We start from the raw sequence: 16,884 nt of genomic DNA on the forward strand, positions 1-16,884 counted from the left end.
ATCAGAGCCCTTCTGTTGCATATGTTACTCTGTAAATTGCTCATAAGTCATTAACTGAGGTTAGTGATTAATGTTGCAATTTCATTCACTTGGCAGCAAGAATGGGTACTATATTATCTAAACACTTGGATTATGGTTAATTGCAGATTATGTATTATTTTTCACTCCTCTTGGCATAATAAATTCACAGTTTTATATTGTATCCATATCCAAGCCATCTGAACTACATTCTGATCTCCTGTTGTTCAGTAAGGATGGGTGAAAAAGACCCCATAAAAATTCCAACAGTGGGTGTCACTATAATTGCAGGGCACCCAGGAGGTATACAGTCTATCCACCTGTTGGCTCCATAATGTTATGTATATGCACTTCTATAAAAATACACAGATTTGCACAATTAAAATAGTCAACCTGAAATTTTTTATCTGATTTTGTTTTTGAGAATTAATATTAGTCAAATGCTTTTATTTTGTATCACTTTTCTCATATGGTCGTAGCTCTGTCTGTGTAGAGGTTTATTAAGGAATCTCCCTGTATTGGTTATATGTTATAGCAGGCCAGCCACATATTATTTGGCCTCAGTGGAGTGGCTACAGGGTCCTGCCTCTCTAGGGGGGCCGGGCGACCCCTACAACCACGTCTTCCTGTCTCTCTCCGCGCCTGTTCAAAATTGTTCAGAAGGGGCCCTTCTGACTTGTACTGCGTCGGTCCAGGTCTAAAGGGCACTTTCTAAACAATTTGGAACTGGCACTGAGAGAGGCAGGCATGCACCGAGGCCATGTTACGTCATGTGACCCCGTGGACCAAAATCTTGAGGAGAGGTAAGGAGGTGTTTGTATATATGCTTGTATGCATGTGAGCATGCATGTCTATGTATAATTTCATGTGAGCATGGATGTCTGTGTATAAGTGTATGTGAGCATTCAAATGTCTATGTATAAGTGTATATGGGCATGCATGTCTATGTATACGTGTATGTGATCATGCATGTATATGTATTAGTGTAAGTGAGCATGAATGTCTATGCATATGTGTATGTGATCATGCATGTCTATGTATATGTGTATGCGACCATGGATGTGGATGTATAAGTATGTGTGACCATGGATGTGTATGTGTAAGTGTGTGTGTGTGTGCATGGATGTGTAAGTTGTGTGAGATGGAGTGTGTGCTAGCATGAATGGTGTGAGTATGAGTAAGTGTGTGTGTTAGCATGTATAAATGTGTGTGTTTACATATGTGTGCCATAGTGTATGTTAAAGGGGGGAAAGATGGCACAGACAAGCTGTTTGGGGGCAAAGATTGCACAGATAAGCTGTTTGAGGGCACTGAAATGCTGGAGCAAAAATAGCACGGGTAGGCGGGGGACTGATAAGCTGGTTGGGGCAAAGGTAGCACTCACACGCTGTTTGGGAGCAAAGGTGACACTGTGGGACATGTCTTGTATTCTCAGTCATCTTGTATTCTCAATCATCATGTGATTCCCTTTAATTGTGAAATATCTTTTTCTAAATACAAGTCAAGAAAACCCAACATACTCAAAAACCATAACAGTGACTTATATCTTTCCCCAAAAGCCTTTTTTATGGGATATTTACCCTCGGAAATGTTTTGTTTTAAAGTAAAGTTCAAACATATCGATGATACCAATTGTTTCTTGTGAAATAAATATTTTTTTTCATGTCCTCTTTGCATCAGGGACATTCATAGGATTCCATCTGAGATGTGGTTTCTGCAGTGCCAGAGAGCTAACTTTGGCAACACATAAATCCATCTATTTTCAGTGCCCACTTTGTCATTTTCCAACATTGTGCCTGCATTTCCTCATTTGCCACCCTTCCTATTTGTCAAACCAATTTTTATCATACCATCCAATCTATACATCAATCAAATTTGGGAGCTGTCTACGTTTGAATGTTTGTCAAAATGTTGTCTTGTGTTACGACAAAAAACTTTTCCTGTATGTTTAAAAATAGGATCTACATGTTGTAGCTTTTCTCTTCAAACTTTCCAAAGAAAGGCTTACGCAAGATCAAAAGTTTAAAGTGGAAGTGAACCAAAGCAAAGTATCGTTCAATAAAAAAAATTCAGCTGCACTCCATGGTTATGCCTGCTTCTCATATTGACCATGGTATTAAAGAACTAATTTGAAGAAGAAAAAAAAAAAGATTTCTTTTTCATTTAGTCAGTTTTATTAATAGTATATAGGGAAATTGGGAGATAAATCATGAAACAATATGCTACAGATAAAAGAATCCAGCCCACACTGTTAAAGAATCTAATTTAAAATGAAAGCTATTCAACCAATTATTACATTTCTCTCACACCTAATAATAATTGCTAATCCTTTAATGATAATGCTTTTCCAGGTGAAATTTTACCCAATGAGCCAATGGGCTGAGAAAATTGAAATTGCACCTGCTACTGCAGCTGGAGTCCTTAAAGAACTCAGTTGATCTTTACACTTTCAGCATTGGAAAGGCTAATTTTGTAGACTCCTTGATCAGGAGAATGTTTGTGCCAAGAAATAGGGGTGGTCTCATATAACACTAAGACTTTTACACAATGAAGTTTGCAGAATGGACTGCAGCAGCCAAGAGATGTGAGGTTTGGCATGCAGCCAAAAAAAGAATCCTTGAATAAAATGTTCCACATCCAAGTACATGAAATAAATGTGCAATGCATAACTTTGCGGTTAGAAAGGATGTACAGTAAAAAAGCATCTAAATCACAAGAAGTCAGGTGTTGTAATTGTAACATTATTTAACATTATTGTTGTTACTTGTGTGAGTGAGACTTGTTATATATTTTACATAAAGTTTATCTTTTTAGTTTGCCAATTAAATGGGGATTAAACCTAAATTCTAGATTTTTTTTAGGATTTACATTGGAGGAAATTGGTCCTTTTTTCTTCTTTACTTTGTATTTGGGGGGGAGTCACCAGCTAATGCCAAACAGCTTTTTAAATGTCATGCAAAGCACCAATAGGCAAGGTGCCATCTGATTACTGAATTGTTATCTTCCATGCACGTATGTGTTTTTTGTTTTTTAAGGTTTCACAATAAGGTGTTTATTGATATTTTTTGAATGTGCCCTACTTCTCCCACAGCACGTCAGGGAATGTTGATGTACGAATATTCTGCATTTCCAATTTACCACCTGTTGAGATTACAAAACAGCTATAAACTCTTACAGGATTAAATTTAGGTGTTTTTATCTTCAGAGTTTGTCATTCAGCCCCCATATTTTTAAAAATGATTTGATAACTACTGGTAAAGGTAAATAGTAAAGGTAAATAATGGATTTGTTTTATTGTTATCCATTCACTATGAAAACAGAATAAAAGTGTTAATATGCATTGGGGAAATACAAACATACTCATTTTACCATTGAAAAATGCTGTGGATATTAAAACATAGGTCGGTAGCATGTTGTTTTAGTAGCCACAATTTCTTTGTGTACTAATGACGTTTATGGATCAGATAGAACAAGATAATTAAAGCAATAAATCTTATACATGTATAATGACCATTTGTGCAGTAATAAGTGATTATAATAATTTAATGTATTTGCACTGTAACAAAATATATATTAATGGTTATGTATTAAAACTCAATATGTATTTCTGTATTGCTTATTAAAAGTGTAGTTTGCTACTAACAACATTTGCTGTGTTCTGACACTCATAATGTACTGCAGAGGTTAATAAGGATGTACCGTATAACAAAATAATAAACATAATTAAGCAATTATAAAAATACTGAGGGAGAAGATGGTGATTAACTTAATAAAGTTAGTTTCACGCAGGGGCGTACCTAGAGTATTTGGCACCCGGGGCGGATCCTGTAAGTGGCACCCGACTGAAGGGGTTAATGTATTCTCTCTTTGTAGCTGGGTTCAATATTTAAACATGGAGATACCTGTCTGGCTCAATGGCACAATAGCTTGAAAAGCAATTTAAAGTACCATCAAGTTAGAAAAAAACGTTTTTAGCCTAGTGACTATGCTATGCGCTTCATACAATCAATCTACAGAGCTACGGGAACTGACATAAAAAAAGACTGTTCCTTTAAGTAACGCATGTCTCAACTTGCAAAATATGCATCTGTATTCTTCTGTAAAGCAGATGAAATAACTAATAGTAGCCTATCCCTTATGAGGAAATTCTCATACTCAAAAAGGGTGATGCTGAAACAAAAAAATCTATGAGTTCATACATGTGTTATTTACATTAGTCTTAGCATAAGCCTCTTTAGGGGAACACAGTGTTTATATCTTTCTAGCATCCAATAAATTTCCTAGCCCTGAAAATACAAGGTCGCACCCATATTTCATTTAATATCTGTCGTGTTTAATGTCCTATGTCAAGCCTTAAGTGAAGATGTTGTTCTCTGTAACAGAAATTCAAACAATACAATCACCAGCTATTATTAAACTTGACAAATGAACATGATGTTTAGAGATATTATTGAACCAAGACTTGGTTGCTAATTCCCGATACCTTCATAGTAGCTGCCAGCCACTACGTTTACAGAGGAAACAGCCGTAGTGCCAAGGTTTGATATGACATGTGTAAACATTTTTAAAAGCTACCCAAAAAGCACAAGGAAAGGAAACTGGCAGAAACCCAAGATACAGAATCATGGAGTAGGCCAAGAATTCAGCTTTGGAATCATTCCATATGTGGTTTTCAAAGTAATTTGTATGATTTGGAAAGTCAGTAATATAGCACTCTGTAAGAAGAGGTTACCTAAGGTAATATGTGCAAAATGAGAAGTATGTTTTCTAGGCAGATTTAACCCATAATACAGTCAGTAGGTTAAATAATTACTTCCATGTATAGACTGGTCCATTAACGGGAACTACTTGTAAGTCATTGATTGTCTGCAAAATAAGTATCATTTAAAAAAATACCGTTACATATTTTTAGGGATTTACACTTACAAGTTAAAGTGTTTTGTCAATATAGTTTATTTTATTTATTTTTTCCATATTAGATGCCCTGATTTTTTACCTGATTTTTCAAACATGTCTAGTGTTTTTAACATAGATCTGTGCTTTCAAATAGCAATGTATAATATATATATATATAAAAGCAAGCTGTGTGCTGGGTCGTATAGCTTGAGGCATTAGTAGCAGATAGAGAGATGTGGTTCTGCCACTTTACAGATCTCTGACCAGACACATTGGAAATGCTTTGAATTTTAACCCAAAAGAGACTCTCAATCAATTTAAATCCTTCTATGGACACCAAATGCATTTTTCTAATACAGGCATTATAGGTTGCAGAAGTGTCTATGTAGGCTCACCCTTAGATTCAGTTTGTGTCTGGTTTCTCCAAAGTTAAATTTTCTAAATATATATATGTATGTTTTTTCTTGTTCTAACAATTCCATTATAAACCTCACTCCTTCTACTCCTTGAAATTCTTCTCACACTGGCTAAACTAAATTACAGCCACCCTTAACTACTGTGACTGTAAGAAATCATTTTTATACTTTTATTTTGTTCTGCACATTTTAGGCCTGAATGCAACTTGAGTGCTAGGAACATATGGTATCAATTAAGTGACGTAGTTTAGAGGGTCTTCTGTGGAATGCTATATGTTCCAATAGGATTCCTTTACGTATACCCTAACCAAATGTAAAGGGGTATAAATTGGCATGACTACAAAGACAAAGTCTCTTTCCACGCTCTTTCCACGCTCTCACCTTCATCTCACCAAGATATTTAGCCTACAGTACCTTTTATCAACATTTGTTCCAGCATCAGTATTGTATGAATTGATAATTTGTTATCGAATAAACCTGATTAATAGACATAGAAGCTGTGGTCTTGATTGCTGTTTGATCACTGGAGAAGCTTAGATATTCAAGACAAAGAATATTCTAACAGTGACCTATACCTTATGATTATCTTTCCTTCTCCTTAAACACTGTACTGCTGCTCATGTCTCACTTAGATATTTTGTGATTAGCATTGCTTTTGGCATGACAAAGGGGGGATGATACTCTTGAAAGCTCATCCTCTAAATGGAATGATAGTCCAATAATAATATATATATATATATATTATATATATATATATATAGGAACTAGTAATAGACATGAGGCAAACCAGCACTCTACTGAGCTCAACAGCTGTATAACTGAGTAGCAAATCAGCCTCCCCAAACATAGTATCACCCCCTGTTCTCATTAATCTGACTGTTATAATGGACTCAGGGCACTAGAATGTATGAAATGTCCAGGTGATCTGAGCATCCATGCATTTGGACTGTCAGGCATGAAAGATCTAAGGCACAGTCTCCCCCTTTACCATCTGCTAATATGATTATAAAGTCAATGTTGTCAATATTCAGGAATTTAGGAATATAGTAAGGAATTTTTCAACATTAATTACACATGGAAATTTACCCCTACCATGTACAGTATATCTGTACTATATGTTCTTTCTTATAATTTGGTGTAAGATGGTCTTGTTAACCTACAGGAAAGTCAAAACTCTTATCATACCCAAGTTTGTATTTTGTATGTAGCGTAGTTTACACATTTGATCCAACAATGACTAAATAATGCATCTTTTTGTAAAGAACTAAGAAACATTTGGTACCTACCCAATCACGAAGAAGCGCTACAAGGAAGCTTTGTGTTACTGAGGCTTTTAACTGTTACCTCATTAAAAAAATATCAGGTTTTCGTATCTTCTATTTAAAGAAAGAATAGTGTTGAGAGGTGCTGGCTTTCACCACGCATGGAGTGTATTTTTCATGGTAGTTTGAGGTTAGGTTACCCTAACTTATGTAGACTCTGGATGACTATTTACTATTGATTTTTGGAGGGTTTTGGGTAGAACACTGCTTCCTTCATCATATGAGTTGATGTGAGGTTACATTGTGGGCTGGAACCATAAACAAGGTTGGCTGCATATGTGTGGCTACTGTTGTCTCTGCATTTTAATAATTTAAAACTTTACTTGGTCTGTGATATAAATAATAGGGTTAGAAACTCATTGATATGTTTAATAATTTAAAATATTAGAATTCAGTAGTGAAATGATATTTATCTAAGTTGAATTTCTTGCCAAATACAAAATTTTATAGCAATGGGGCCCCTTCTGAGATGAAATGAATGAAGCATTACTAAAACTGTAATTTATAGATGTTTTTCTATGGAGTCAATGAAAAAAAAACAATTATAATTTTATGCACACAAACTACTTAAAATCTGGGTATGAAACTTAATTCAAGGATTAAAAGCCTGCTACTGTTTTAGAAATTCTAAGATTTACTCAGTGTGTCATACAATTAAAACAGAGCAACATAGAAACAAACAGGCCCGGACTGGCCACAGGGCCGGATTGACGTAGGGGCTGATGGAGCTGCAGCTCCAGGCACCTACCTTAAAATAGGCTCAGTCAGGACCGGACTGACTGGGCCTATGCGGCCGCATTAACGCAGGGCTTAAGGGGCACCTGCCCCTTAAGCCCGCAGCAACTGCGACCGTGTCCGCCTCTCTAGGAGGGCGGGCAGCCCCCACCAGGGCCGGCCTTAGGGGTGCGCAGCTGCACAGGGCTTAAATTAAAACATCGGGAGTTTTTTTTGTTGTTTACTTTATTTAACATGCTTCATGTTAAATAAAGTTTGTTTCATTTTATTTAACATGGAGGATGTTAAATAAAGTAAAAAAAAACAAACCCCGATGTTTTAATTTAAGCCCTGTGCGGCCGCGCACCCCTAAGGCCGGCCCTGGTGGGGGCTGCCCGGCCTCCTAGAGTGGCGGACCCGGTCGCAGTTGCTGCTTATTCCGGCAACAAGGTAAGTAGGGTAAGGGAGGAGGGTGCAGTGAGAGGGGGGAGAGGGGTTAGATAGAAAGGGGTAGATAGAGGGGATAGATAGTGAGAGGGGGTACATATTGAGAAATGGGGAAGGGGGTACATAGTTAGAAGGGGCAGATAAGAAGGGGATGGGGAGAAGGGGTAGTGTGGATAAATTGCTTGAATGATTTGTGAGACTGCATTAATGAATATGTGTTAATGATTTGTGTGAATGAGTGAGTAAGTGTTTGTCTATCATGAATGTTTAAGTGATTTGGGGAAATGCAAAGATGGTACATGAAGGGTGGGCTTTAAAAATAAATAAATAAAAACGGGCTGCTCAGTCTTAAATGCCCGGGCCTATTTTTTGTCCCAGTCCGGGCCTGGAAACAAAGAATTTGACAGCAGATAAAAACCAGTTCTCTTGTGACTGTGAAGAATTCAGATGGAACACTCTCTCTTCCCCTTTCTTCACTCTCCTTAGGCACTACTAACCCTAGCCGCATGCCTGAAACACCAATACCATGTGCTGACACACATTTATGCTAGCACTAACATCCACACACACATGGTTACAAATTATGAACCAAATTATTAACATATATATCTATTACAAAAATTACAATTCACTTCTAAATAAAGAAAGCGACTTTTATTGAAAGAGAAAGCACAGGACAGCAAGAGAACAATGGCAGAAATCTGGATAAGAAAAACAATCAAACTTTCAAAATATTCTAAATAAACAACAATTACAAATTTAGTTAAAGATAAAACAAGTGCAATTCAAAATTCTATAAATCAAATCATTAGACAATAAAAATATGAATTTTCATGGACTGACCAAATCACCATATGATATAGATAAAATGGACCACAATCAATATAATCATCTGCATAGACATTTATAAATAGAAATAATAATAATTTCACTGTATGCATAGCCATGTCAATGCAAAAAGTTATATGAGCATTGCTATAACAAACCATAGGGCTTGAGATGCCTAATGATAGGAGTTTTCACTAACTTTACCAGACGTTCGCTGACAAAACTCCTGTTCCTGCTAAAGGCCTAGTTTTGCTTTGGTCATCTGGTTAATCTCTTTGATTTGTGTAGGAATAAACAATTATTATTTCAGTCATAAATTGTGGGTGTTGATTTTTTCAGATGACATATGGTCTTTGGCAAAAACAATGGATAAAATATCACCCTTTAAGGGTATTTTTAATTTTCTTTGGATCAATCTGAAATAAATGATCATACCCCACAGGTTCCTTAAAAGGATGATTACTCAGGAATTTGACTTTTCTGGAAATGTATTTCAACAGAATCTTCCCATAGCTATATGACATGATAGTTTCCATGTACAAATTGTAAATTTACCAAATTTTTGTAAATTTGCTGATTCGTACAAAGCCCCAGAAGCGAGGCCCCCTAATACAAAAACAACATCCGACATTCATGGGTCCACTTCCGCATCTTCTTCTATCTGCTCCCATCTCTTCTCTCTTCAATCTTCAATCCTTAATCTTCTTTCCTTGTCCACATGTCCGCGGACGTAAACAGGCATCTTCCGACAAAATGGTGGTGATGTGGTGGCGTCTTCCCCGATCCTCCAATCCTATTACAAATCTCCAGCCTGCTCATTGCATCCAGCTTTCAAGCATTCACCCAACAGAAAGATTTCCGTCCATGACTGAAGCATAAAGTTCTCCAACATGATTTTATCACTTGTTTCTGCTATTTTGGACACATCAGACAAAAACAACTCTTTCCTCCCACATTCTAGTTTAAAATCTCTTTCTGAATGTCATCTCTCCATTCCTTAAATATACATTTAGTACCGCAAATGTAATGAATCTTTCTCAAAATCTGATCTTTCACCAATATACTAATTCCATCATTCCAGTCAGAGCTGTTCCTGTGTCAGCCTGAGCTACTCTCACACCTCCCTCTTCCATGGCATCTCTCTGTCATCAAAACACACTTTTAACTCCTTAGCCGACCACTGTACAAGGTTTTAAACTGACAACAGCACCACTCAGCAAAACACTAAAATCACTCAATTTACCTTATTTAATCTAAGTACATAATGGTGGTAGGATCTCCAATTGATCAATTCTAGATAAAGCAAGCAACTTTAATTGAAAAAAGAAAGCATAAACTCACAGCAAAGGAACAGTGACAGAAATCTGGATAAGCAAAAGAATAATATATTCTAAATTAAATATTATAAATAAATATCAATAACAAGTTTGTTTAAACAAGGGATTAAACAAGTGCAATGCAAATTCTTATAAAATAATTAAATCATTAGCAAATAAAAATATGAATTATCATGGAATGATCAAATCACCATGTGATATAGATAAAATGGACCAAAAATCAATATAGTCATCAACATAGATAGACAAATAGAAATAATGATGATTGATAACATTGATATGTATATCGACATAAATGCAAATAGTTATATGAACAGTGCTATAAAATACACCAAATAAGTATACTGAGCACTTAAATGTGTGATTAATTTGAATATTAATCTGATTTTACCTATGTGCTAATTTCTCTGGATAAGATAAAACTATCTATACTGAATAATGACTTTTGGCTCCATAATAATAATAATGGTTCCAAACCAATACTTTATTAGTTAAGATCTTACTATACAATAATATTATGCAATTAATCTCTCTACTGCGATTAATAACAAGTCAGCGATGATGCAGAATTCAGAGCATGCTGTCGCCTGGTTAAAACCCCCAAGTAAATTGTCATCTAACCCCCAGGGCCGGCATCTGGAGGTCATAGGAAAGGGAGGTTCTTACCCAGCAGATCAACAAACTACTTCTCCCACAATCTCAGCCAACTCAACAAAAACTATGATAGAATAAGATTCAAGAAAGATGAGGTGATACTATACCAAATGCACGAGTACAAGTTTCTGATCAGTAACTGCTTTGTGACCAGTCTGGTTCCCTTTCTTACCAGCACTCATCATGGGATGATAGTAAAATACCAGAAGGATCAGGTAAAGGATTACAAGTTTCTGTTATGATGCATTGGCCAAATTCCAGTGAAAATAATAAAGGGAAATATGTGGATATTCCACAAGTTATGTGTTTGTCTCCCCATATCCCTCTTATTCTTTGTTTTTATACTTTATGACAGGCGCATAGTCGAAATGTGGGCCCCCCGGTAAAAAACCCCACCAGAATACCCATCCCCCAAATAAAACACAGACACCAGAAATGTAGTGGAAAATTATTTATAAGTCCACAGCTTGAAAAAACATCGTACAAAAGTCATTGTCATACAAAAACAATAAAATACAAATAGCCCGACACCACCCACACCATGACAATGACCCAAACATTAAATTAACAGTGACCAAAAACATAACAATAAAGTGCCAATAATTAACATTTCCAACTCCTAAATAGGGGTATACCCAGATACCCCTACACCCCCAGGTTCTGAGCCACAGACCAGCTCGAAACCTACAAAAGATAACAACCAACAACCTTTCATTAACTTTTTCCACGAAAACCCCCATTCAAAACTCTCCAAACTTGCCTCTCCACCCCACCACCAGCCAGACCTTGACCCCTCAAGCCGTCTGAGCCACGCCACCCCGAAAAAACAGGGCCCGAACCAAACCGTCCTGAAATCCTAAATTCCCGAAAATAACCTGGGAGCAATGACTCCAACTCCAGATGCCGAACCACCACACCCCCAAACTTCTTAACAAAACTGGCCATCAACCTATTGACCTTACCCCGACATCTGGTAATAGCCGCAGAATCACGAGCATGCCTCCAACTCAAGCGAGGAACCATCTCCAAATCCCTCAACCGATCCAGATCCTGTTTCATCCGCCGAACCAAGTCCTTCTGCGGCACCAGACCCAACTCATTACCCTCCGTATGAAACAGCACTACATCCGGACGCAACCCAGAATGCAACCTCTCCCAAACTTCTGAACACACGTCCATCCAACTGAAACCCCGAAAACCAAACCACCGAAGCTTGATCCGGTCCTCAGGAAAGCCCAGCTGCTGACCGTTAACACGAACTGCAGCTCTCCTTCTGGCCCACGATCCAAGCCACCAAACCTACAAAAGAAAAAGAATACACAAAAATTAACAGAAGAACATCACACCCATCAGACCACATTCCCTGGCCGCACATACGTACGAAAACAATCCGACTCCCATCTCCCGATCCTCTTAACCAAGGCATCGCCCAAACCTAAGCGTGCCGCCTCCGTAGCCGCCCCAATCCGGAACGAATGGGTTCCAAAATGCCGAGGATCCAAACCAAGACCCTGCAGCCCTTTACGAAACACCTGTAAAAACTGAAAACGAGAGAGAACCTGCACCGAGACAGGCCGTCTCGAATCGACTCCCTGACGATTCCTCCTGAACCCCTTCAAAGCCTGCCGAACCAAAAAATGTTTGGTGTGATCCACCCAACCATTCAGCTTAAACAAAAAGGCCAGCGCAGCCATATTCTTATCGATAACCAATGCCGACACCCCAGAAGAAAACAAACGAAAAACAAACCAAAGCAAAGCCTCTAATTGACTCGAACCTGAAAACAAATCTCCAACCACGGCCACTTGCTGATCCCAAGTATCCCACACTTTACTGTAAGCCGCCCACGTCTTAGGCGCCAAGGAAGCCCTTATGCAACCTGCAAACATCCGGTCCCGAGCTGCCAGATCTCCTCCGGACACGCCTGACCATCAGCATGCGCTCCTGGTGCCGCTTCCTGAAACCGCTGCCACTGGAAACGAGACAGAGAATCCGCAACTATATTCATAAATCCAGGAACATGCCAAGCACGAAAAACAACATTCAGTGACATGCATAGCAACACGAGCCTGCGTAACAACCGTACCAGACCCGACGATGCCGACAGATGATTCACTGCCTGAACCACGGACATATTGTCGGAAAAGAACCGAATCAGCTGCCCCAACACACAAAAAATCGTCCAGATAGTGAACCACCGACTGGCTCCCCACCTCCTCCTTAACTACCCACTCCAAAAAAGAACTAAACTTTTCAAAATAGGAACAAGAAATGGAACAGCCCATTGGCAAACACAAATCAACAAAATATTCACCAGCAAAAGAACAACCTAACAAATGATGACACCTCGGATGAATCGGCAACAAACGAAAAGCAGCCTTAACATCAGCCTTAGCCATAAGGGCATTAGGCCCGGCCCTCCTGACCAACTCAACCGCCTGGTCGAATGATGCATAGGAGACCGAACATAGCTCCCTATCGATGTCATCATTAACCGACAACCCTTTCAGGTAAGATAAATGGTGTATCAGCCGATACTTCCCAGCTTCCTTCTTCGGGACTACCCCCAAAGGGGAAAGCCTCAAATTCTCCAACGGAGGGGCACTAAACGGCCCCTCCATCCTGCCAACTGCACCTCCTTCATCAACTTATCCCTAACCACCTCAGGAAAGTCCGCAACCGACTTAAGATTCCTACACTCACGCCCTGCATCCCTAGGCTGGAACGGGATGGGAAAACCATACAGAAAACCATCCCTTAACAATTCCGCATCCCCTCGCCTACCGTAGCGGCTTAGCCACGGTAGCATCGCGCTTAACCTCACCGGAGACCGCCCCAGCGGAAGCAGCTGCAGGCGTTGACCCACTGCCACCGGCGGCCCCTGACTTACCCCGCTTGAAACACCGGTTGAGCCCATGCGCCTCCCCACAGCCTGAGCACTCGTGCTTAAATTTACATCCGGTGCCCCACTTGCACTGACCCTCATTAAAGAGCCAACAAAATCCTTTTTTATTAACGGCCGACGAGGAACCTGAGGCTCCCGCGCCGGCCCCCTGCTGAAAGGGCGAGGCCCGCTGGGCCATCATTAACTTCATCCATAGCGGCAGGTCCATATGGTCCCACTGCATGCCCGGGTTGGCCGCCAAACGCTGCCGAAATTGTTCGTCGTACTTCCACCACGCCAAACCCCTGTACGTACAGTAAGCCTCCCATATCCCATCTACGTAGCAAAATAAGGAAGAACACAAATTCGGCGACTTCTCCCCTAAAACACTCGCTAGGATGCAAAAAGCCCTCAACCAGTTCCCAAACGATTTCCGTATCTTCCGATACCTACGCCACTTCTCCTCTTCTTCCTTTTTAGCATCTTTCTTATCCTCCTCCTTAACCTCCACAAACTCTTCTAGCGGAAGAAGCGAAAAAATTTCAACAAATTCCCCCTTCCACAGTTTTTCCTTAACTTCACGCTTCAAGTGAACTCCCAACGGACCAGAAAAAGACACATAAGCATTCTGCCTAGCTGAATCTGCAATGTCACCCGCTAACTCCGACCGCTCGCCACCAGGCACAACATCCTCTGCCAACTGGCCAACCTCACCGACCGCCGAACCTACAGCCGCCTCACCCGCTACCGGCCCTGACGTCACCTGTTGCTCCGTCCTAGGGAACCAAACCTGCCCACAATCAGCACTTGACCCCGACCTACTCAAAGACTCCACTAATGCCTTCAAACCTGCTAACAATCTACCCTCCTGAGTTCCCAATCCAGATTCACCACCAGAACCCCCGGCTGCTGAAAGCCTCGGGGGCGCATCCTGACCGCCACCAACAGACGACTCCGCTGGTCCTGCCGCCGTCCTGAGCAACTCCACACTCGTCCGCTGAACGCCCAGCTCATCCGCCTGGCGCTGCTCTGACCTGGAACGAGAAGAAGACCGCGGCAAAACCATGCGACTCGTAGTCTCCCAACTGGACCGTCTATCATCCCTTGGAGCTGAACTCCTAGAGCTGGAACGGGAACGCCAGCCTCTTCCACCTCTGCTACCCGCTGCACGGGCGTTCCACCGACCGCCACCAACCCTCCTGGGAACACTAGGCGACCTTCTGTCCCTGGTCCTGGTGCGGCGACCATGGCCCGTCCGCCGAGCCGACCGTGAAGGCGACCGACTCCTACGTGATAAAGCACCGCCAACCCGACTAGCGTGCCTGCTCCTCTGCGCACCAACCCCAACTGAGACCGTGCGTTCTCGCCTAGACCCATCCTCACTCCTTCTGGCACTGAAAACAGCACCCCGTGTTTCCCTAGGGCCTGTTGCAGCTTCCCCACACAAAAAACGCCTGCCATGCACAACCCTATCACGCTCAGCCATCCTGCGATCACCACAATCACTGCTGCCACTCGCCCTTCCGATCCTAGGACTCCTAACAGCACCCCCATCACTGCAGGGGCCTGCTGCCAAACTTCCCTCACCCACGCCACAAACATCGCCGACCGTGTGTCCCCCGCGGCCTTCCCCATCACTCCCTGACGTCCCAGCAGTGCCCCCCCCCCGCACCCGAGGCCTTCTGCTCGCTCCTCACCGGTAAGTCTGTCAGCCGTCCCTCCGGATCCCTGCAGAACCGCTCCCGGTCCACGCTGTCCACCCGCAGGCACCGACAAGCCCCGGGGCCTCCGTCTCCGCTCCTCCGGTCCCGGATGTCCTTCAGCCGGGCTCCCACACCACCCCTGCCCTCGCTTCTGACCGCGACTGACATCCGCAGAGGGGCTCCACTCCCGACAACGACGACGACCCGTCTCCTCCGGACTCAAACGTTGCACGGGCCTCGTCCTCCGCACCGGCCGACGTGGTTCCAACGACGCGGGCCCGGCACCTTCCAGCAATGGGCCCAACTGATCCCGCAGCCACGCAGCACCTCTGTCCCTCGTAGCAGCCCGAATTCCCTCCAATAACGCCTCCACAGCGCGATCCATGGCACCTGAAAAAGAAAAAACAAGCTCCCCAGACCCGGAGATGCCACAAGGACAACAACAGGTCTGACAAGCAGATTATAAATGTGGTAACCAAAATGGCTAATACCTATTAATATCACCCAGCCCCTAACCTTAACTAACAAATACAATTAAATCAAAACCCTATTGGCCCACCTCCTAGCACTGTCAGGGCCTCCTCCGCTAAGCTGCGCTTGCTCCAATGGCTTCATTATCTCTATCATTTGCCTTAAATGGGAAGGTTTTAAGGCCTATACCAATTATACTATGCCCAATAAATGGATATCTGGTAAAATCGAATGGAAATTTCCTTTACCATATTAATGAATAGTCACTCTTGACCACTTAGGGCCGCTCTAACATATATGATGATACAATTATTATTATTTACCAGAATAAGGAATGTCTAATATAAGTGTTGCTCAGTAATTATCAGGCCTAGCCTTGAAAACAGAGATAGAATTCTAGAAGTTCTAGAATAATATTTTGAGTAATATTGCCTTGAATACGAGATGGAAAAAACAAGCAAACAACGATTATATTTATAGAATGTTCATTGTTTGGGTACATTCTTAACTATATGATCAGTATATCGAAATTAAATATGAAAATGATGTAATATAGGATTAAATATGTGCATTAGTAAAACTATAATTTATATTAATGACATATGAAGTACCTAACGTAAATGACCCTGACAACTTACACACACTCACTTTAACTTCGGCCTTCATTTGGGGCTGCCTACCAAAACACTCGGGGCTTTAGCCACTTTAGTCCACTTTAGCCTCACTCCCCTGTTGCTGTAAATAGTTCTATATGTAGCCATATTATTATATTTCTGACATTAGAATTACTAATATAAGCTAAACAGGATCTATAAGGTATTATTTCAGAATTATCTCAGAAATGGCATACGATGTACAGAAATTAATGGAATTAAAAACATCCATATCGCTTTCCACATTACAATACAGGAAGCATGGATATAACCAGAAGTCAAACAAAGCTGCAAAACGTGTTTCAATTATTTATTTAATAAGTTTATGTCTAAGGTCTCAGCTCCTGATGATCATATTTAATATTTGAATGCCATACATTAACAACAACAACAACAAAATTAAATAAATAAATATATATATATATATATATATATATATATATATATATATATATATATATATATATATATATAAACAGTAATGTTAAAAGGACCTTCAGGGCTAACTTGGAGGTTTACTCACCAGAAACTTGGCTTTTTG

This window comes from Sceloporus occidentalis, unplaced genomic scaffold (genome assembly GCF_023333645.1).
Source record: "Sceloporus occidentalis isolate IW3139 unplaced genomic scaffold, rSceOcc1.0.p SCAF_25, whole genome shotgun sequence".
Lineage (NCBI taxonomy): Eukaryota > Metazoa > Chordata > Lepidosauria > Squamata > Phrynosomatidae > Sceloporus > Sceloporus occidentalis.